Consider the following 24,701-nt stretch of genomic DNA (forward strand, 5'->3'; position numbering starts at 1 on the left):
GTGCAAATCAGCACTACAAAGAAGTCTCGCTTGCCATCGGTCAAAAGGGCCACGCTGCGAAAAGAGTAAACACCAGAAATGCAGGACAGGCCATGGAGACATGGGAGCCTTGCTAGGCTGAGGGGTGGGATGTCAATTGCCAACAGCCACTCTGGAGAAGTGTACGGTGTGTCCTGAAACATGTAATAAACACAGCTTACAGAGCATAGGGCACTTCCACTCATGGGCGTATAAATTGGGAAAACTAAAAATCAACAAGACACAGGCACCCCAAAGTTTAGGGCTGCTCTGCGTACAAGAACCTCCACTTAGCTACACCTTAAGTATCCCAGGAAAGAGAAAAATGGATAAAGAAGTTGTGGTACTTAGGCACAATGGAATATCACTCAGCCATGAAATCAATGTCATAAGGCTAGTAGCAGCATGATGAGTGGATTTAGGGACGAGGATTCTAAGTGAAATAAGTCACACAGAAAAAGACTCTTATCCTAAGATATCACTTATAGAGGGCATGTCAAAATCGCTACACTTGAACTGAATTACAAAACAGAACAGAGTCACACATTTAGAAGACACACTATGGCTGCTTAACGGGAAAGGTGAGGTGGGCTGATGCATAAAACAAGGGTTTGAAATTAGCTCACATACCGTTCCATAAGCCAAATATGTAACAGACAAGACCTCCTCCCTGCTCAGTGAACTGGACTCAACACCCCCTATTCACCGCACAAGAATATATCTGACTAGCAAGAATCTTAAAACCTATGTATTGATATCTCTCTGGAGTTGAATCAAGAGGGTGTAAAGCGGCATAAACACAGCAGGGAAAAGCAGCTCAACCCCATTATCAAAATAAATTACTTAAAATGAACGCCATAAAACAAAGACAGTGAAAGAGAGAGAAATTCTTACAAAATCCGTTCGGAGGCTCTGATGCAACCTGGATTGACCATATCTACACCCACAGCTGGATGAGACAAAAGGCTGGACAATCTTGGGGCTGAGAGGATTGGTGAGGTTGGGTGAGCAAACGCAGACCGTTTAAAGTAATACCGCGTGGTACCCACGCCATGGGTCCCAAATCTCCAGGTTCAAGGGCATCTTCCTACATCGAAAACATGCCTGGGAAACCCAGAAGATGGTACACCGTGTGATCGGGAAAGGTTTCTAAAACGCACCTCATTTCTCCTCTCCTTGTGCTCGGGTTCGCCATTCCAGCCGCTTTACTAACAATCTCCCTACTTGGAGAATCAGCACCTGGAACCTCCTGTTTGTTTCGTACAGGTTGCAATTTGTCCTGAGGATGAACGGGAAGACGGGGAACCAACGAGAGACTAGCTCTAGGTGTTGGGACAGGCACAGGTCACTCTATTTCCCCATCAGGAAGAAGAATGAAGCACAGGCTCAGCCTGCCTCCCGGAACCAGAATAGGGCCTGAAGCAATCCTGCGCTTTTGCGGCCAGCTCCCAAAAATGCGAGTTGACAAATGGAGCTCAGGGCCACTGCAATTCACAAACCTGCAGAGTTATAAATGATAACTCTCGTCCACAAATATATTGAGGGAAGGCAATGAAGAGGATTTGAAAGCAAGGCAGAATTGCAGGAAACAGATTTCAGGAGGTAGATTCGACTCGCCTTTAAAGCACATGAAAAGCAGCAAAACGTTGACAATGATGCCCTTGGCCAAAAAGGGCGTATGCGTTTTTTCCTGAATATATTCAGGAAAAAACGCATACGCCCTTTTTGGCCAACCAAGCAAGCCGGAAGTGCAAATCAGCACTACAAAGAAGTCTCGCTTGCCATCGGTCAAAAGGGCCACGCTGCGAAAAGAGTAAACACCAGAAATGCAGGACAGGCCATGGAGACATGGGAGCCTTGCTAGGCTGAGGGGTGGGATGTCAATTGCCAACAGCCACTCTGGAGAAGTGTACGGTGTGTCCTGAAACATGTAATAAACACAGCTTACAGAGCATAGGGCACTTCCACTCATGGGCGTATAAATTGGGAAAACTAAAAATCAACAAGACACAGGCACCCCAAAGTTTAGGGCTGCTCTGTGTACAAGAACCTCCACTTAGCTACACCTTAAGTATCCCAGGAAAGAGAAAAATGGATAAAGAAGTTGTGGTACTTAGGCACAATGGAATATCACTCAGCCATGAAATCAATGTCATAAGGCTAGTAGCAGCATGATGAGTGGATTTAGGGACGAGGATTCTAAGTGAAATAAGTCACACAGAAAAAGACTCTTATCCTAAGATATCACTTATAGAGGGCATGTCGAAATCGCTACACTTGAACTGAATTACAAAACAGAACAGAGTCACACATTTAGAAGACACACTGTGGCTGCTTAACGGGAAAGGTGAGGTGGGCTGATGCATAAAACAAGGGTTTGAAATTAGCTCACATACCGTTCCATAAGCCATATATGTAACAGACAAGACCTCCTCCCTGCTCAGTGAACTGGACTCAACACCCCCTATTCACCGCACAAGAATATATCTGACTAGCAAGAATCTTAAAACCTATGTATTGATATCTCTCTGGAGTTGAATCAAGAGGGTGTAAAGCGGCATAAACACAGCAGGGAAAAGCAGCTCAACCCCATTATCAAAATAAATTACTTAAAATGAACGCCATAAAACAAAGACAGTGAAAGAGAGAGAAATTCTTACAAAATCCGTTCGGAGGCTCTGATGCAACCTGGATTGACCATATCTAGACCCACAGCTGGATGAGACAAAAGGCTGGACAATCTTGGGGCTGAGAGGATTGGTGAGGTTGGGTGATCAAACGCAGACCGTTTAAAGTAATACCGCGTGGTGCCCACGCCATGGGTCCCAAATCTCCAGGTTCAAGGGCATCTTCCTACATCGAAAACATGCCTGGGAAACCCAGAAGATGGTACACCGTGTGATCGGGAAAGGTTTCTAAAACGCACCTCATTTCTCCTCTCCTTGTGCTCGGGTTCGCCATTCCAGCCGCTTTACTAACAATCTCCCTACTTGGAGAATCAGCACCTGGAACCTCCTGTTTGTTTCGTACAGTTGCAATTTGTCCTGAGGATGAACGGGAAGAGGGGGAACCAACGAGAGACTAGCTCTAGGTGTTGGGACAGGCACAGGTCACTCTATTTCCCCATCAGGAAGAAGAATGAAGCACAGGCTCAGCCTGCCCCCCGGAACCAGAATAGGGCCTGAAGCAATCCTGCGCTTTTGCGGCCAGCTCCCAAAAAAGCGAGTTGACAAATGGAGCTCAGGGCCACTGCAATTCACAAACCTGCAGAGTTATAAATGATAACTCTCGTCCACAAATATATTGAGGGAAGGCAACGAAGAGGATTTGAAAGCAAGGCAGAATTGCAGGAAACAGATTTCAGGAGGTAGATTCGACTCGCCTTTAAAGCGCATGAAAAGCGGCAAAACGTTGACAATGATGCCCTTGGCCAAAAAGGGCGTATGTATTTTTTGCTGAATATATTCAGGAAAAAACGCATACGCCCTTTTTGGCCAACCAAGCAAGCCGGAAGTGCAAATCAGCACTACAAAGAAGTCTCGCTTGCCATCGGTCAAAAGGGCCACGCTGCGAAAAGAGTAAACACCAGAAATGCAGGACAGGCCATGGAGACATGGGAGCCTTGCTAGGCTGAGGGGTGGGATGTCAATTGCCAACAGCCACTCTGGAGAAGTGTACGGTGTGTCCTGAAACATGTAATAAACACAGCTTACAGAGCATAGGGCACTTCCACTCATGGGCGTATAAATTGGGAAAACTAAAAATCAACAAGACACAGGCACCCCAAAGTTTAGGGCTGCTCTGTGTACAAGAACCTCCACTTAGCTACACCTTAAGTATCCCAGGAAAGAGAAAAATGGATAAAGAAGTTGTGGTACTTAGGCACAATGGAATATCACTCAGCCATGAAATCAATGTCATAAGGCTAGTAGCAGCATGATGAGTGGATTTAGGGACGAGGATTCTAAGTGAAATAAGTCACACAGAAAAAGACTCTTATCCTAAGATATCACTTATAGAGGGCATGTCAAAATCGCTACACTTGAACTGAATTACAAAACAGAACAGAGTCACACATTTAGAAGACACACTATGGCTGCTTAACGGGAAAGGTGAGGTGGGCTGATGCATAAAACAAGGGTTTGAAATTAGCTCACATACCGTTCCATAAGCCAAATATGTAACAGACAAGACCTCCTCCCTGCTCAGTGAACTGGACTCAACACCCCCTATTCACCGCACAAGAATATATCTGACTAGCAAGAATCTTAAAACCTATGTATTGATATCTCTCTGGAGTTGAATCAAGAGGGTGTAAAGCGGCATAAACACAGCAGGGAAAAGCAGCTCAACCCCATTATCAAAATAAATTACTTAAAATGAACGCCATAAAACAAAGACAGTGAAAGAGAGAGAAATTCTTACAAAATCCGTTCGGAGGCTCTGATGCAACCTGGATTGACCATATCTAGACCCACAGCTGGATGAGACAAAAGGCTGGACAATCTTGGGGCTGAGAGGATTGGTGAGGTTGGGTGAGCAAACGCAGACTGTTTAAAGTAATACCGCGTGGTACCCACCCCATGGGTCCCAAATCTCCAGGTTCAAGGGCATCTTCCTACATCGAAAACATGCCTGGGAAACCCAGAAGATGGTACACCGTGTGATCGGGAAAGGTTTCTAAAACGCACCTCATTTCTCCTCTCCTTGTGCTCGGGTTCGCCATTCCAGCCGCTTTACTAACAATCTCCCTACTTGGAGAATCAGCACCTGGAACCTCCTGTTTGTTTCGTACAGGTTGCAATTTGTCCTGAGGATGAACGGGAAGACGGGTAACCAACGAGAGACTAGCTCTAGGTGTTGGGACAGGCACAGGTCACTCTATTTCCCCATCAGGAAGAAGAATGAAGCACAGGCTCAGCCTGCCCCCCGGAACCAGAATAGGGCCTGAAGCAATCCTGCGCTTTTGCGGCCAGCTCCCAAAAAAGCGAGTTGACAAATGGAGCTCAGGGCCACTGCAATTCACAAACCTGCAGAGTTATAAATGATAACTCTCGTCCACAAATATATTGAGGGAAGGCAACGAAGAGGATTTGAAAGCAAGGCAGAATTGCAGGAAACAGATTTCAGGAGGTAGATTCGACTCGCCTTTAAAGCACATGAAAAGCGGCAAAACGTTGACAATGATGCCCTTGGCCAAAAAGGGCGTATGCGTTTTTTCCTGAATATATTCAGGAAAAAACGCATACGCCCTTTTTGGCCAACCAAGCAAGCCGGAAGTGCAAATCAGCACTACAAAGAAGTCTCGCTTGCCATCGGTCAAAAGGGCCACGCTGCAAAAAGAGTAAACACCAGAAATGCAGGACAGGCCATGGAGACATGGGAGCCTTGCTAGGCTGAGGGGTGGGATGTCAATTGCCAACAGCCACTCTGGAGAAGTGTACGGTGTGTCCTGAAACATGTAATAAACACAGCTTACAGAGCATAGGGCACTTCCACTCATGGGCGTATAAATTGGGAAAACTAAAAAGCAACAAGACACAGGCACCCCAAAGTTTAGGGCTGCTCTGTGTACAAGAACCTCCACTTAGCTACACCTTAAGTATCCCAGGAAAGAGAAAAATGGATAAAGAAGTTGTGGTACTTAGGCACAATGGAATATCACTCAGCCATGAAATCAATGTCATAAGGCTAGTAGCAGCATGATGAGTGGATTTAGGGACGAGGATTCTAAGTGAAATAAGTCACACAGAAAAAGACTCTTATCCTAAGATATCACTTATAGAGGGCATGTCGAAATCGCTACACTTGAACTGAATTACAAAACAGAACAGAGTCACACATTTAGAAGACACACTATGGCTGCTTAACGGGAAAGGTGAGGTGGGCTGATGCATAAAACAAGGGTTTGAAATTAGCTCACATACCGTTCCATAAGCCAAATATGTAACAGACAAGACCTCCTCCCTGCTCAGTGAACTGGACTCAACACCCCCTATTCACCGCACAAGAATATATCTGACTAGCAAGAATCTTAAAACCTATGTATTGATATCTCTCTGGAGTTGAATCAAGAGGGTGTAAAGCGGCATAAACACAGCAGGGAAAAGCAGCTCAACCCCATTATCAAAATAAATTACTTAAAATGAACGCCATAAAACAAAGACAGTGAAAGAGAGAGAAATTCTTACAAAATCCGTTCGGAGGCTCTGATGCAACCTGGATTGACCATATCTAGACCCACAGCTGGATGAGACAAAAGGCTGGACAATCTTGGGGCTGAGAGGATTGGTGAGGTTGGGTGAGCAAACGCAGACCGTTTAAAGTAATACCGCGTGGTACCCACGCCATGGGTCCCAAATCTCCAGGTTCAAGGGCATCTTCCTACATCGAAAACATGCCTGGGAAACCCAGAAGATGGTACACCGTGTGATCGGGAAAGGTTTCTAAAACGCACCTCATTTCTCCTCTCCTTGTGCTCGGGTTCGCCATTCCAGCCGCTTTACTAACAATCTCCCTACTTGGAGAATCAGCACCTGGAACCTCCTGTTTGTTTCGTACAGGTTGCAATTTGTCCTGAGGATGAACGGGAAGAGGGGGAACCAACGAGAGACTAGCTCTAGGTGTTGGGACAGGCACAGGTCACTCTATTTCCCCATCAGGAAGAAGAATGAAGCACAGGCTCAGCCTGCCCCCCGGAATCAGAATAGGGCCTGAAGCAATCCTGCGCTTTTGCGGCCAGCTCCCAAAAAAGCGAGTTGACAAATGGAGCTCAGGGCCACTGCAATTCACAAACCTGCAGAGTTATAAATGATAACTCTCGTCCACAAATATATTGAGGGAAGGCAATGAAGAAGATTTGAAAGCAAGGCAGAATTGCAGGAAACAGATTTCAGGAGGTAGATTCGACTCGCCTTTAAAGCACATGAAAAGCAGCAAAACGTTGACAATGATGCCCTTGGCCAAAAAGGGCGTATGCGTTTTTTGCTGAATATATTCAGGAAAAAACGCATACGCCCTTTTTGGCCAACCAAGCAAGCCGGAAGTGCAAATCAGCACTACAAAGAAGTCTCGCTTGCCATCGGTCAAAATGGCCATGCTGTCAAAAGTGTAAAAACCAGAAATTCAGGACAGGCCATGGAGACATGGGAGCCTTGCTACGCTGATGGGCAGCATGCCAATTGTCAACAGCCACTCTGGAGTAGTGTACGGTGTGTCCTGAAACATGTAATAAACACAGCTTACAGAGCATAGGGCACTTCCACTCATGGGCGTATAAATTGGGAAAACTAAAAAGCAACAAGACACAGGCACCCCAAAGTTTCCGGCTGCTCTGTGTACAAGAACCTCCACTTAGGTACACCTTAAACATGCCAGGAAAGAGAAAAATGGATAAAGAAGTTGTGGTACTTAGGCACAATGGAATATCACTCAGCCATGAAATCAATGTCATAAGGCTAGTAGCAGCATGATGAGTGGATTTAGGGACGAGGATTCTAAGTGAAATAAGTCACACAGAAAAAGACAATTATCCTAAGATATCACTTATAGAGGGCATGTGAAAATCGCTACACTTGAAGTGAATTACAAAACAGAACAGAGTCACGTATTTAGAAGACACACTATGGCTGCTTAACGGGAAAGGTGAGGTGGGGTGATGCATAAAACAAGGGTTTGAAATTAGCTCACATACCGTTCCATAAGCCAAATATGTAACAGACAAGACCTCCTCCCTGCTCAGTGAACTGGACTCAACACCCCCTATTCACCGCACCAGAATATACCTGACTAGCAAGAATCTTAAAACCTATGTATTGATATCTCTCTGGAGTTGAATCAAGAGGGTGTAAAGCGGCATAAACACAGCAGGGAAAAGCAGCTCAACCCCATTATCAAAATAAATTACTTAAAATGAACGCCATAAAACAAAGACAGTGAAAGAGAGAGAAATTCTTACAAAATCCGTTCGGAGGCTCTGATGCAACCTGGATTGACCATATCTAGACCCACAGCTGGATGAGACATAAGGCTGGACACTCTTGGGGCTGAGAGGTTTGGTGAGGTTGGGTGAGGAAACGCAGACTCTTTAAAGTAATACCGCGGGGTACCCACCCCATGGGTCCCAAATCTCCAGGTTCAAGGGCATCTTCCTACATCGAAAACGTGCATGGGAAACCCAGAAGATGGTACAGCGTGTGATCGGGAAAGGTTTCTAAAACGCACCTCATTGCTCCTCTCCTTGTGCTCAGGTTCGCCATTCCAGCTGCTTTACTAACAATCTCCCTACTTGGAGAATCAGCACCTTGAAGCTCCTGTTTCTTTCGTACAGGTTGCAATTTGTCCTGAGGATGAACGGGAAGAGGGGGAACCAACGAGAGACTAGCTCTAGGTGTTGGGACAGGCACAGGTCACTCTATTTCCCCATCAGGAAGAAGAATGAAGCACAGGCTCAGCCTGCCCCCCGGAACCAGAATAGGGCCTGAAGCAATCCTGCGCTTTTGCGGCCAGCTCCCAAAAAAGCGAGTTGACAAATGGAGCTCAGGGGCACTGCAATTCTCAAACCTGCAGAGTTATAAATGATAACTCTCGTCCACAAGTATATTGAGGGAAGGCAACGAAGAGGATTTGAAAGCAAGGCAGAATTGCAGGAAACAGATTTCAGGAGGTAGATTCGACTCGCCTTTAAAGCACATGAAAAGCGGCAAAACGTTGACAATGATGCCCTTGGCCTAAAAGGGCGTATGAGTTTTTTCCTGAATATATTCAGGAAAAAACGCATACGCCCTTTTTGGCCAACCAAGCAAGCCGGAAGTGCAAATCAGCACTACAAAGAAGTCTCGCTTGCCATCGGTCAAAAGGGCCACGCTGCAAAAAGAGTAAACACCAGAAATGCAGGACAGGCCATGGAGACATGGGAGCCTTGCTAGGCTGAGGGGTGGGATGTCAATTGCCAACAGCCACTCTGGAGAAGTGTACGGTGTGTCCTGAAACATGTAATAAACACAGCTTACAGAGCATAGGGCACTTCCACTCATGGGCATATAAATTGGGAAAACTAAAAATCAACAAGACACAGGCACCCCAAAGTTTAGGGCTGCTCTGTGTACAAGAACCTCCACTTAGCTACACCTTAAGTATCCCAGGAAAGAGAAAAATGGATAAAGAAGTTGTGGTACTTAGGCACAATGGAATATCACTCAGCCATGAAATCAATGTCATAAGGCTAGTAGCAGCATGATGAGTGGATTTAGGGACGAGGATTCTAAGTGAAATAAGTCACACAGAAAAAGACTCTTATCCTAAGATATCACTTATAGAGGGCATGTCGAAATCGCTACACTTGAACTGAATTACAAAACAGAACAGAGTCACACATTTAGAAGACACACTATGGCTGCTTAACGGGAAAGGTGAGGTGGGCTGATGCATAAAACAAGGGTTTGAAATTAGCTCACATACCGTTCCATAAGCCAAATATGTAACAGACAAGACCTCCTCCCTGCTCAGTGAACTGGACTCAACACCCCCTATTCACCGCACAAGAATATATCTGACTAGCAAGAATCTTAAAACCTATGTATTGATATCTCTCTGGAGTTGAATCAAGAGGGTGTAAAGCGGCATAAACACAGCAGGGAAAAGCAGCTCAACCCCATTATCAAAATAAATTACTTAAAATGAACGCCATAAAACAAAGACAGTGAAAGAGAGAGAAATTCTTACAAAATCCGTTCGGAGGCTCTGATGCAACCTGGATTGACCATATCTAGACCCACAGCTGGATGAGACAAAAGGCTGGACAATCTTGGGGCTGAGAGGATTGGTGAGGTTGGGTGAGCAAACGCAGACCGTTTAAAGTAATACCGCGTGGTACCCACGCCATGGGTCCCAAATCTCCAGGTTCAAGGGCATCTTCCTACATCGAAAACATGCCTGGGAAACCCAGAAGATGGTACACCGTGTGATCGGGAAAGGTTTCTAAAACGCACCTCATTTCTCCTCTCCTTGTGCTCGGGTTCGCCATTCCAGCCGCTTTACTAACAATCTCCCTACTTGGAGAATCAGCACCTGGAACCTCCTGTTTGTTTCGTACAGGTTGCAATTTGTCCTGAGGATGAACGGGAAGACGGGGAACCAACGAGAGACTAGCTCTAGGTGTTGGGACAGGCACAGGTCACTCTATTTCCCCATCAGGAAGAAGAATGAAGCACAGGCTCAGCCTGCCCCCCGGAACCAGAATAGGGCCTGAAGCAATCCTGCGCTTTTGCGGCCAGCTCCCAAAAAAGCGAGTTGACAAATGGAGCTCAGGGCCACTGCAATTCACAAACCTGCAGAGTTATAAATGATAACTCTCGTCCACAAATATATTGAGGGAAGGCAATGAAGAAGATTTGAAAGCAAGGCAGAATTGCAGGAAACAGATTTCAGGAGGTAGATTCGACTCGCCTTTAAAGCACATGAAAAGCAGCAAAACGTTGACAATGATGCCCTTGGCCAAAAAGGGCGTATGCGTTTTTTGCTGAATATATTCAGGAAAAAACGCATACGCCCTTTTTGGCCAACCAAGCAAGCCGGAAGTGCAAATCAGCACTACAAAGAAGTCTCGCTTGCCATCGGTCAAAATGGCCATGCTGCCAAAAGTGTAAAAACCAGAAATGCAGGACAGGCCATGGAGACATGGGAGCCTTGCTACGCTGATGGGCAGCATGCCAATTGTCAACAGCCACTCTGGAGAAGTGTACGGTGTGTCCTGAAACATGTAATAAACACAGCTTACAGAGCATAGGGCACTTCCACTCATGGGCGTATAAATTGGGAAAACTAAAAAGCAACAAGACACAGGCACCCCAAAGTTTCCGGCTGCTCTGTGTACAAGAACCTCCACTTAGGTACACCTTAAACATGCCAGGAAAGAGAAAAATGGATAAAGAAGTTGTGGTACTTAGGCACAATGGAATATCACTCAGCCATGAAATCAATGTCATAAGGCTAGTAGCAGCATGATGAGTGGATTTAGGGACGAGGATTCTAAGTGAAATAAGTCACACAGAAAAAGACAATTATCCTAAGATATCACTTATAGAGGGCATGTGAAAATCGCTACACTTGAAGTGAATTACAAAACAGAACAGAGTCACATATTTAGAAGACACACTATGGCTGCTTAACGGGAAAGGTGAGGTGGGGTGATGCATAAAACAAGGGTTTGAAATTAGCTCACATACCGTTCCATAAGCCAAATATGTAACAGACAAGACCTCCTCCCTGCTCAGTGAACTGGACTCAACACCCCCTATTCACCGCACCAGAATATACCTGACTAGCAAGAATCTTAAAACCTATGTATTGATATCTCTCTGGAGTTGAATCAAGAGGGTGTAAAGCGGCATAAACACAGCAGGGAAAAGCAGCTCAACCCCATTATCAAAATAAATTACTTAAAATGAACGCCATAAAACAAAGACAGTGAAAGAGAGAGAAATTCTTACAAAATCCGTTCGGAGGCTCTGATGCAACCTGGATTGACCATATCTAGACCCACAGCTGGATGAGACATAAGGCTGGACACTCTTGGGGCTGAGAGGTTTGGTGAGGTTGGGTGAGGAAACGCAGACTCTTTAAAGTAATACCGCGGGGTACCCACCCCATGGGTCCCAAATCTCCAGGTTCAAGGGCATCTTCCTACATCGAAAACGTGCATGGGAAACCCAGAAGATGGTACAGCGTGTGATCGGGAAAGGTTTCTAAAACGCACCTCATTGCTCCTCTCCTTGTGCTCAGGTTCGCCATTCCAGCTGCTTTACTAACAATCTCCCTACTTGGAGAATCAGCACCTTGAAGCTCCTGTTTCTTTCGTACAGGTTGCAATTTGTCCTGAGGATGAACGGGAAGAGGGGGAACCAACGAGAGACTAGCTCTAGGTGTTGGGACAGGCACAGGTCACTCTATTTCCCCATCAGGAAGAAGAATGAAGCACAGGCTCAGCCTGCCCCCCGGAACCAGAATAGGGCCTGAAGCAATCCTGCGCTTTTGCGGCCAGCTCCCAAAAAAGCGAGTTGACAAATGGAGCTCAGGGGCACTGCAATTCTCAAACCTGCAGAGTTATAAATGATAACTCTCGTCCACAAGTATATTGAGGGAAGGCAACTAAGAGGATTTGAAAGCAAGGCAGAATTGCAGGAAACAGATTTCAGGAGGTAGATTCGACTCGCCTTTAAAGCACATGAAAAGCGGCAAAACGTTGACAATGATGCCCTTGGCCAAAAAGGGCGTATGCGTTTTTTCCTGAATATATTCAGGAAAAAACGCATACGCCCTTTTTGGCCAACCAAGCAAGCCGGAAGTGCAAATCAGCACTACAAAGAAGTCTCGCTTGCCATCGGTCAAAAGGGCCACGCTGCAAAAAGAGTAAACACCAGAAATGCAGGACAGGCCATGGAGACATGGGAGCCTTGCTAGGCTGAGGGGTGGGATGTCAATTGCCAACAGCCACTCTGGAGAAGTGTACGGTGTGTCCTGAAACATGTAATAAACACAGCTTACAGAGCATAGGGCACTTCCACTCATGGGCGTATAAATTGGGAAAACTAAAAATCAACAAGACACAGGCACCCCAAAGTTTAGGGCTGCTCTGTGTACAAGAACCTCCACTTAGCTACACCTTAAGTATCCCAGGAAAGAGAAAAATGGATAAAGAAGTTGTGGTACTTAGGCACAATGGAATATCACTCAGCCATGAAATCAATGTCATAAGGCTAGTAGCAGCATGATGAGTGGATTTAGGGACGAGGATTCTAAGTGAAATAAGTCACACAGAAAAAGACTCTTATCCTAAGATATCACTTATAGAGGGCATGTCGAAATCGCTACACTTGAACTGAATTACAAAACAGAACAGAGTCACACATTTAGAAGACACACTATGGCTGCTTAACGGGAAAGGTGAGGTGGGCTGATGCATAAAACAAGGGTTTGAAATTAGCTCACATACCGTTCCATAAGCCAAATATGTAACAGACAAGACCTCCTCCCTGCTCAGTGAACTGGACTCAACACCCCCTATTCACCGCACAAGAATATATCTGACTAGCAAGAATCTTAAAACCTATGTATTGATATCTCTCTGGAGTTGAATCAAGAGGGTGTAAAGCGGCATAAACACAGCAGGGAAAAGCAGCTCAACCCCATTATCAAAATAAATTACTTAAAATGAACGCCATAAAACAAAGACAGTGAAAGAGAGAGAAATTCTTACAAAATCCGTTCGGAGGCTCTGATGCAACCTGGATTGACCATATCTAGACCCACAGCTGGATGAGACAAAAGGCTGGACAATCTTGGGGCTGAGAGGATTGGTGAGGTTGGGTGAGCAAACGCAGACCGTTTAAAGTAATACCGCGTGGTACCCACGCCATGGGTCCCAAATCTCCAGGTTCAAGGGCATCTTCCTACATCGAAAACATGCCTGGGAAACCCAGAAGATGGTACACCGTGTGATCGGGAAAGGTTTCTAAAACGCACCTCATTTCTCCTCTCCTTGTGCTCGGGTTCGCCATTCCAGCCGCTTTACTAACAATCTCCCTACTTGGAGAATCAGCACCTGGAACCTCCTGTTTGTTTCGTACAGGTTGCAATTTGTCCTGAGGATGAACTGGAAGACGGGGAACCAACGAGAGACTAGCTCTAGGTGTTGGGACAGGCACAGGTCACTCTATTTCCCCATCAGGAAGAAGAATGAAGCACAGGCTCAGCCTGCCCCCCGGAACCAGAATAGGGCCTGAAGCAATCCTGCGCTTTTGCGGCCAGCTCCCAAAAAAGCGAGTTGACAAATGGAGCTCAGGGCCACTGCAATTCACAAACCTGCAGAGTTATAAATGATAACTCTCGTCCACAAATATATTGAGGGAAGGCAATGAAGAAGATTTGAAAGCAAGGCAGAATTGCAGGAAACAGATTTCAGGAGGTAGATTCGACTCGCCTTTAAAGCACATGAAAAGCAGCAAAACGTTGACAATGATGCCCTTGGCCAAAAAGGGCGTATGCGTTTTTTGCTGAATATATTCAGGAAAAAACGCATACGCCCTTTTTGGCCAACCAAGCAAGCCGGAAGTGCAAATCAGCACTACAAAGAAGTCTCGCTTGCCATCGGTCAAAATGGCCATGCTGCCAAAAGTGTAAAAACCAGAAATGCAGGACAGGCCATGGAGACATGGGAGCCTTGCTACGCTGATGGGCAGCATGCCAATTGTCAACAGCCACTCTGGAGAAGTGTACGGTGTGTCCTGAAACATGTAATAAACACAGCTTACAGAGCATAGGGCACTTCCACTCATGGGCGTATAAATTGGGAAAACTAAAAAGCAACAAGACACAGGCACCCCAAAGTTTCCGGCTGCTCTGTGTACAAGAACCTCCACTTAGGTACACCTTAAACATGCCAGGAAAGAGAAAAATGGATAAAGAAGTTGTGGTACTTAGGCACAATGGAATATCACTCAGCCATGAAATCAATGTCATAAGGCTAGTAGCAGCATGATGAGTGGATTTAGGGACGAGGATTCTAAGTGAAATAAGTCACACAGAAAAAGACAATTATCCTAAGATATCACTTATAGAGGGCATGTGAAAATCGCTACACTTGAAGTGAATTACAAAACAGAACAGAGTCACATATTTAGAAGACACACTATGGCTGCTTAACGGGAAAGGTGAGGTGGGGTGATGCATAAAACAAGGGTTTGAAATTAGCTCACATACCGTTCCATAAGCCAAATATGTAACAGACAAGACCTCCTCCCTGCTCAGTGAACTGGACTCAACACCCCCTATTCACCGCACCAGAATATACCTGACTAGCAAGAATCTTAAAACCTATGTATTGATATCTCTCTGGAGTTGAATCAAGAGGGTGTAAAGCGGCATAAACACAGCAGGGAAAAGCAGCTCAACCCCATTATCAAAATAAATTACTTAAAATGAACGCCATAAAACAAAGACAGTGAAAGAGAGAGAAATTCTTACAAAATCCGTTCGGAGGCTCTGATGCAACCTGGATTGACCATATCTAGACCCACAGCTGGATGAGACATAAGGCTGGACACTCTTGGGGCTGAGAGGTTTGGTGAGGTTGGGTGAGGAAACGCAGACTCTTTAAAGTAATACCGCGGGGTACCCACCCCATGGGTCCCAAATCTCCAGGTTCAAGGGCATCTTCCTACATCGAAAACGTGCATGGGAAACCCAGAAGATGGTACAGCGTGTGATCGGGAAAGGTTTCTAAAACGCACCTCATTGCTCCTCTCCTTGTGCTCAGGTTCGCCATTCCAGCCGCTTTACTAACAATCTCCCTACTTGGAGAATCAGCACCTTGAAGCTCCTGTTTCTTTCGTACAGGTTGCAATTTGTCCTGAGGATGAACGGGAAGAGGGGGAACCAACGAGAGACTAGCTCTAGGTGTTGGGACAGGCACAGGTCACTCTATTTCCCCATCAGGAAGAAGAATGAAGCACAGGCTCAGCCTGCCCCCCGGAACCAGAATAGGGCCTGAAGCAATCCTGCGCTTTTGCGGCCAGCTCCCAAAAAAGCGAGTTGACAAATGGAGCTCAGGGGCACTGCAATTCTCAAACCTGCAGAGTTATAAATGATAACTCTCGTCCACAAGTATATTGAGGGAAGGCAACGAAGAGGATTTGAAAGCAAGGCAGAATTGCAGGAAACAGATTTCAGGAGGTAGATTCGACTCGCCTTTAAAGCACATGAAAAGCGGCAAAACGTTGACAATGATGCCCTTGGCCAAAAAGGGCGTATGCGTTTTTTCCTGAATATATTCAGGAAAAAACGCATACGCCCTTTTTGGCCAACCAAGCAAGCCGGAAGTGCAAATCAGCACTACAAAGAAGTCTCGCTTGCCATCGGTCAAAAGGGCCACGCTGCAAAAAGAGTAAACACCAGAAATGCAGGACAGGCCATGGAGACATGGGAGCCTTGCTAGGCTGAGGGGTGGGATGTCAATTGCCAACAGCCACTCTGGAGAAGTGTACGGTGTGTCCTGAAACATGTAATAAACACAGCTTACAGAGCATAGGGCACTTCCACTCATGGGCGTATAAATTGGGAAAACTAAAAATCAACAAGACACAGGCACCCCAAAGTTTAGGGCTGCTCTGTGTACAAGAACCTCCACTTAGCTACACCTTAAGTATCCCAGGAAAGAGAAAAATGGATAAAGAAGTTGTGGTACTTAGGCACAATGGAATATCACTCAGCCATGAAATCAATGTCATAAGGCTAGTAGCAGCATGATGAGTGGATTTAGGGACGAGGATTCTAAGTGAAATAAGTCACACAGAAAAAGACTCTTATCCTAAGATATCACTTATAGAGGGCATGTCAAAATCGCTACACTTGAACTGAATTACAAAACAGAACAGAGTCACACATTTAGAAGACACACTATGGCTGCTTAACGGGAAAGGTGAGGTGGGCTGATGCATAAAACAAGGGTTTGAAATTAGCTCACATACCGTTCCATAAGCCAAATATGTAACAGACAAGACCTCCTCCCTGCTCAGTGAACTGGACTCAACACCCCCTATTCACCGCACAAGAATATATCTGACTAGCAAGAATCTTAAAACCTATGTATTGATATCTCTCTGGAGTTGAATCAAGAGGGTGTAAAGCGGCATAAACACAGCAGGGAAAAGCAGCTCAACCCCATTATCAAAATAAATTACTTAAAATGAACGCCATAAAACAAAGATAGTGAAAGAGAGAGAAATTCTTACAAAATCCGTTCGGAGGCTCTGATGCAACCTGGATTGACCATATCTAGACCCACAGCTGGATGAGACAAAAGGCTGGACAATCTTGGGGCTGAGAGGATTGGTGAGGTTGGGTGAGCAAACGCAGACCGTTTAAAGTAATACCGCGTGGTACCCACGCCATGGGTCCCAAATCTCCAGGTTCAAGGGCATCTTCCTACATCGAAAACATGCCTGGGAAACCCAGAAGATGGTACACCGTGTGATCGGGAAAGGTTTCTAAAACGCACCTCATTTCTCCTCTCCTTGTGCTCGGGTTCGCCATTCCAGCCGCTTTACTAACAATCTCCCTACTTGGAGAATCAGCACCTGGAACCTCCTGTTTGTTTCGTACAGGTTGCAATTTGTCCTGAGGATGAACGGGAAGACGGGGAACCAACGAGAGACTAGCTCTAGGTGTTGGGACAGGCACAGGTCACTCTATTTCCCCATCAGGAAGAAGAATGAAGCACAGGCTCAGCCTGCCCCCCGGAACCAGAATAGGGCCTGAAGCAATCCTGCGCTTTTGCGGCCAGCTCCCAAAAAAGCGAGTTGACAAATGGAGCTCAGGGCCACTGCAATTCACAAACCTGCAGAGTTATAAATGATAACTCTCGTCCACAAATATATTGAGGGAAGGCAATGAAGAAGATTTGAAAGCAAGGCAGAATTGCAGGAAACAGATTTCAGGAGGTAGATTCGACTCGCCTTTAAAGCACATGAAAAGCAGCAAAACGTTGACAATGATGCCCTTGGCCAAAAAGGGCGTATGCGTTTTTTGCTGAATATATTCAGGAAAAAACGCATACGCCCTTTTTGGCCAACCAAGCAAGCCGGAAGTGCAAATCAGCACTACAAAGAAGTCTCGCTTGCCATCGGTCAAAATGGCCATGCTGCCAAAAGTGTAAAAACCAGAAATTCAGGACAGGCCATGGAGACATGGGAGCCTTGCTACGCTGATGGGCAGCATGCCAATTGTCAACAGCCACTCTGGAGAAGTGTACGGTGTGTCCTGAAACATGTAATAAACACAGCTTACAGAGCATAGGGCACTTCCACTCATGGGCGTATAAATTGGGAAAACTAAAAAGCAACAAGACACAGGCACCCCAAAGTTTCCGGCTGCTCTGTGTACAAGAACCTCCACTTAGGTACACCTTAAACATGCCAGGAAAGAGAAAAATGGATAAAGAAGTTGTGGTACTTAGGCACAATGGAATATCACTCAGCCATGAAATCAATGTCATAAGGCTAGTAGCAGCATGATGAGTGGATTTAGGGACGAGGATTCTAAGTGAAATAAGTCACACAGAAAAAGACAATTATCCTAAGATATCACTTATAGAGGGCATGTGAAAATCGCTACACTTGAAGTGAATTACAAAACAGAACAGAGTCACATATTTAGAAGACACACTATGGCTGCTTAACGGGAAAGGTGAGGTGGGGTGATGCATAAAACAAGGGTTTGAAATTAGCTCACATACCGTTCCATAAGCCAAATATGTAACAGACAAGACCTCCTCCCTGCTCAGTGAACTGGACTCAACACCCCCTATTCACCGCACCAGAATATACCTGACTAGCAAGAATCTTAAAACCTATGTATTGATATCTCTCTGGAGTTGAATCAAGAGGGTGTAAAGCGGCATAAACACAGCAGGGAAAAGCAGCTCAACCCCATTATCAAAATAAATTACTTAAAATGAACGCCATAAAACAAAGACAGTGAAAGAGAGAGAAATTCTTACAAAATCCGTTCGGAGGCTCTGATGCAACCTGGATTGACCATATCTAGACCCACAGCTGGATGAGACATAAGGCTGGACACTCTTGGGGCTGAGAGGTTTGGTGAGGTTGGGTGAGGAAACGCAGACTCTTTAAAGTAATACCGCGGGGTACCCACCCCATGGGTCCCAAATCTCCAGGTTCAAGGGCATCTTCCTACATCGAAAACGTGCATGGGAAACCCAGAAGATGGTACAGCGTGTGATCGGGAAAGGTTTCTAAAACGCACCTCATTGCTCCTCTCCTTGTGCTCAGGTTCGCCATTCCAGCTGCTTTACTAACAATCTCCCTCCTTGGAGAATCAGCACCTTGAAGCTCCTGTTTCTTTCGTACAGGTTGCAATTTGTCCTGAGGATGAACGGGAAGAGGGGGAACCAACGAGAGACTAGCTCTAGGTGTTGGGACAGGCACAGGTCACTCTATTTCCCCATCAGGAAGAAGAATGAAGCACAGGCTCAGCCTGCCCCCCGGAACCAGAATAGGGCCTGAAGCAATCCTGCGCTTTTGCGGCCAGCTCCCAAAAAAGCGAGTTGACAAATGGAGCTCAGGGCCACTGCAATTCACAAACCTGCAGAGTTATCAATGATAACTCTCGTCCACAAATATATTGAGGGAAGGCAACGAAGAAGATTTGAAAGCAAGGCAGAATTGCAGGAAACAGATTTCAGGAGGTAGATTCGACTCGCCTTTAAAGCACATGAAAAGCAGCAAAACGTTGACAATGATGCCCTTGGCCAAAAAGGGCGTATGCGTTTTTTGCTGAATATATTCAGGAAAAAACGCATACGCCCTTTTTGGCCAACCAAGCAAGCCGGAAGTGCAAATCAGCACTACAAAGAAGTCTCGCTTGCCATCGGTCAAAAGGGCCACGCTGCAAAAAGAGTAAACACCAGAAATGCAGGACAGGCCATGGAGACATGGGAGCCTTGCTAGGCTTCGGGGTGGGATGTCAATTGCCAACAGCCACTCTGGAGAAGTGTACGGTGTGTCCTGAAACATGTAATAAACACAGCTTACAGAGCATAGGGCACTTCCACTCATGGGCGTATAAATTGGGAAAACTAAAAATCAACAAGACACAGGCACCCCAAAGTTTAGGGCTGCTCTGTGTACAAGAACCTCCACTTAGCTACACCTTAAGTATCCCAGGAAAGAGAAAAATGGATAAAGAAGTTGTGGTACTTAGGCACAATGGAATATCACTCAGCCATGAAATCAATGTCATAAGGCTAGTAGCAGCATGATGAGTGGATTTAGGGACGAGGATTCTAAGTGAAATAAGTCACACAGAAAAAGACTCTTATCCTAAGATATCACTTATAGAGGGCATGTCGAAATCGCTACACTTGAACTGAATTACAAAACAGAACAGAGTCACACATTTAGAAGACACACTATGGCTGCTTAACGGGAAAGGTGAGGTGGGCTGATGCATAAAACAAGGGTTTGAAATTAGCTCACATACCGTTCCATAAGCCAAATATGTAACAGACAAGACCTCCTCCCTGCTCAGTGAACTGGACTCAACACCCCCTATTCACCGCACAAGAATATATCTGACTAGCAAGAATCTTAAAACCTATGTATTGATATCTCTCTGGAGTTGAATCAAGAGGGTGTAAAGCGGCATAAACACAGCAGGGAAAAGCAGCTCAACCCCATTATCAAAATAAATTACTTAAAATGAACGCCATAAAACAAAGACAGTGAAAGAGAGAGAAATTCTTACAAAATCCGTTCGGAGGCTCTGATGCAACCTGGATTGACCATATCTAGACCCACAGCTGGATGAGACAAAAGGCTGGACAATCTTGGGGCTGAGAGGATTGGTGAGGTTGGGTGAGCAAACGCAGACCGTTTAAAGTAATACCGCGTGGTACCCACGCCATGGGTCCCAAATCTCCAGGTTCAAGGGCATCTTCCTACATCGAAAACATGCCTGGGAAACCCAGAAGATGGTACACCGTGTGATCGGGAAAGGTTTCTAAAACGCACCTCATTTCTCCTCTCCTTGTGCTCGGGTTCGCCATTCCAGCCGCTTTACTAACAATCTCCCTACTTGGAGAATCAGCACCTGGAACCTCCTGTTTGTTTCGTACAGGTTGCAATTTGTCCTGAGGATGAACGGGAAGACGGGGAACCAACGAGAGACTAGCTCTAGGTGTTGGGACAGGCACAGGTCACTCTATTTCCCCATCAGGAAGAAGAATGAAGCACAGGCTCAGCCTGCCCCCCGGAACCAGAATAGGGCCTGAAGCAATCCTGCACTTTTGCGGCCAGCTCCCAAAAAAGCGAGTTGACAAATGGAGCTCAGGGCCACTGCAATTCACAAACCTGCAGAGTTATAAATGATAACTCTCGTCCACAAATATATTGAGGGAAGGCAATGAAGAAGAATTGAAAGCAAGGCAGAATTGCAGGAAACAGATTTCAGGAGGTAGATTCGACTCGCCTTTAAAGCACATGAAAAGCAGCAAAACGTTGACAATGATGCCCTTGGCCAAAAAGGGCGTATGCGTTTTTTGCTGAATATATTCAGGAAAAAACGCATACGCCCTTTTTGGCCAACCAAGCAAGCCGGAAGTGCAAATCAGCACTACAAAGAAGTCTCGCTTGCCATCGGTCAAAAGGGCCATGCTGCCAAAAGTGTAAAAACCAGAAATTCAGGACAGGCCATGGAGACATGGGAGCCTTGCTACGCTAATGGGCAGCATGCCAATTGTCAACAGCCACTCTGGAGAAGTGTACGGTGTGTCCTGAAACATGTAATAAACACAGCTTACAGAGCATAGGGCACTTCCACTCATGGGCGTATAAATTGGGAAAACTAAAAATCAACAAGACACAGGCACCCCAAAGTTTCCGGCTGCTCTGTGTACAAGAACCTCCACTTAGGTACACCTTAAACATGCCAGGAAAGAGAAAAATGGATAAAGAAGTTGTGGTACTTAGGCACAATGGAATATCACTCAGCCATGAAATCAATGTCATAAGGCTAGTAGCAGCATGATGAGTGGATTTAGGGACGAGGATTCTAAGTGAAATAAGTCACACAGAAAAAGACTCTTATCCTAAGATATCACTTATAGAGGGCATGTCGAAATCGCTACACTTGAACTGAATTACAAAACAGAACAGAGTCACACATTTAGAAGACACACTATGGCTGCTTAACGGGAAAGGTGAGGTGGGCTGATGCATAAAACAAGGGTTTGAAATTAGCTCACATACCGTTCCATAAGCCAAATATGTAACAGACAAGACCTCCTCCCTGTTCAGTGAACTGGACTCAACACCCCCTATTCACCGCACAAGAATATATCTGACTAGCAAGAATCTTAAAACCTATGTATTGATATCTCTCTGGAGTTGAATCAAGAGGGTGTAAAGCGGCATAAACACAGCAGGGAAAAGCAGCTCAACCCCATTATCAAAATAAATTACTTAAAATGAACGCCATAAAACAAAGACAGTGAAAGAGAGAGAAATTCTTACAAAATCCGTTCGGAGGCTCTGATGCAACCTGGATTGACCATATCTAGACCCACAGCTGGATGAGACAAAAGGCTGGACAATCTTGGGGCTGAGAGGATTGGTGAGGTTGGGTGAGCAAACGCAGACCGTTTAAAGTAATACCGCGTGGTACCCACGCCATGGGTCCCAAATCTCCAGGTTCAAGGGCATCTTCCTACATCGAAAACATGCCTGGGAAACCCAGAAGATGGTACACCGTGTGATCGGGAAAGGTTTCTAAAACGCACCTCATTTCTCCTCTCCTTGTGCTCGGGTTCGCCATTCCAGCCGCTTTACTAACAATCTCCCTACTTGGAGAATCAGCACCTGGAACCTCCTGTTTGTTTCGTACAGGTTGCAATTTGTCCTGAGGATGAACGGGAAGACGGGGAACCAACGAGAGACTAGCTCTAGGTGTTGGGACAGGCACAGGTCACTCTATTTCCCCATCAGGAAGAAGAATGAAGCACAGGCTCAGCCTGCCTCCCGGAACCAGAATAGGGCCTGAAGCAATCCTGCGCTTTTGCGGCCAGCTCCCAAAAATGCGAGTTGACAAATGGAGCTCAGGGCCACTGCAATTCACAAACCTGCAGAGTTATAAATGATAACTCTCGTCCACAAATATATTGAGGGAAGGCAATGAAGAGGATTTGAAAGCAAGGCAGAATTGCAGGAAACAGATTTCAGGAGGTAGATTCGACTCGCCTTTAAAGCACATGAAAAGCAGCAAAACGTTGACAATGATGCCCTTGGCCAAAAAGGGCGTATGCGTTTTTTCCTGAATATATTCAGGAAAAAACGCATACGCCCTTTTTGGCCAACCAAGCAAGCCGGAAGTGCAAATCAGCACTACAAAGAAGTCTCGCTTGCCATCGGTCAAAAGGGCCACGCTGCGAAAAGAGTAAACACCAGAATTGCAGGACAGGCCATGGAGACATGGGAGCCTTGCTAGGCTGAGGGGTGGGATGTCAATTGCCAACAGCCACTCTGGAGAAGTGTACGGTGTGTCCTGAAACATGTAATAAACACAGCTTACAGAGCATAGGGCACTTCCACTCATGGGCGTATAAATTGGGAAAACTAAAAATCAACAAGACACAGGCACCCCAAAGTTTAGGGCTGCTCTGTGTACAAGAACCTCCACTTAGCTACACCTTAAGTATCCCAGGAAAGAGAAAAATGGATAAAGAAGTTGTGGTACTTAGGCACAATGGAATATCACTCAGCCATGAAATCAATGTCATAAGGCTAGTAGCAGCATGATGAGTGGATTTAGGGACGAGGATTCTAAGTGAAATAAGTCACACAGAAAAAGACTCTTATCCTAAGATATCACTTATAGAGAGCATGTCGAAATCGCTACACTTGAACTGAATTACAAAACAGAACAGAGTCACACATTTAGAAGACACACTATGGCTGCTTAACGGGAAAGGTGAGGTGGGCTGATGCATAAAACAAGGGTTTGAAATTAGCTCACATACCGTTCCATAAGCCAAATATGTAACAGACAAGACCTCCTCCCTGCTCAGTGAACTGGACTCAACACCCCCTATTCACCGCACAAGAATATATCTGACTAGCAAGAATCTTAAAACCTATGTATTGATATCTCTCTGGAGTTGAATCAAGAGGGTGTAAAGCGGCATAAACACAGCAGGGAAAAGCAGCTCAACCCCATTATCAAAATAAATTACTTAAAATGAACGCCATAAAACAAAGACAGTGAAAGAGAGAGAAATTCTTACAAAATCCGTTCGGAGGCTCTGATGCAACCTGGATTGACCATATCTAGACCCACAGCTGGATGAGACAAAAGGCTGGACAATCTTGGGGCTGAGAGGATTGGTGAGGTTGGGTGAGCAAACGCAGACCGTTTAAAGTAATACCGCGTGGTACCCACGCCATGGGTCCCAAATCTCCAGGTTCAAGGGCATCTTCCTACATCGAAAACATGCCTGGGAAACCCAGAAGATGGTACACCGTGTGATCGGGAAAGGTTTCTAAAACGCACCTCATTTCTCCTCTCCTTGTGCTCGGGTTCGCCATTCCAGCCGCTTTACTAACAATCTCCCTACTTGGAGAATCAGCACCTGGAACCTCCTGTTTGTTTCGTACAGGTTGCAATTTGTCCTGAGGATGAACGGGAAGACGGGGAACCAACGAGAGACTAGCTCTAGGTGTTGGGACAGGCACAGGTCACTCTATTTCCCCATCAGGAAGAAGAATGAAGCACAGGCTCAGCCTGCCCCCCGGAACCAGAATAGGGCCTGAAGCAATCCTGCGCTTTTGCGGCCAGCTCCCAAAAAAGCGAGTTGACAAATGGAGCTCAGGGCCACTGCAATTCACAAACCTGCAGAGTTATAAATGATAACTCTCGTCCACAAATATATTGAGGGAAGGCAATGAAGAAGATTTGAAAGCAAGGCAGAATTGCAGGAAACAGATTTCAGGAGGTAGATTCGACTCGCCTTTAAAGCACATGAAAAGCAGCAAAACGTTGACAATGATGCCCTTGGCCAAAAAGGGCGTATGCGTTTTTTGCTGAATATATTCAGGAAAAAACGCATACGCCCTTTT

The sequence above is a fragment of the Eubalaena glacialis genome, chromosome 1, assembly GCF_028564815.1.
Source record: "Eubalaena glacialis isolate mEubGla1 chromosome 1, mEubGla1.1.hap2.+ XY, whole genome shotgun sequence".
Classification (NCBI taxonomy): Eukaryota; Metazoa; Chordata; class Mammalia; order Artiodactyla; family Balaenidae; genus Eubalaena; species Eubalaena glacialis.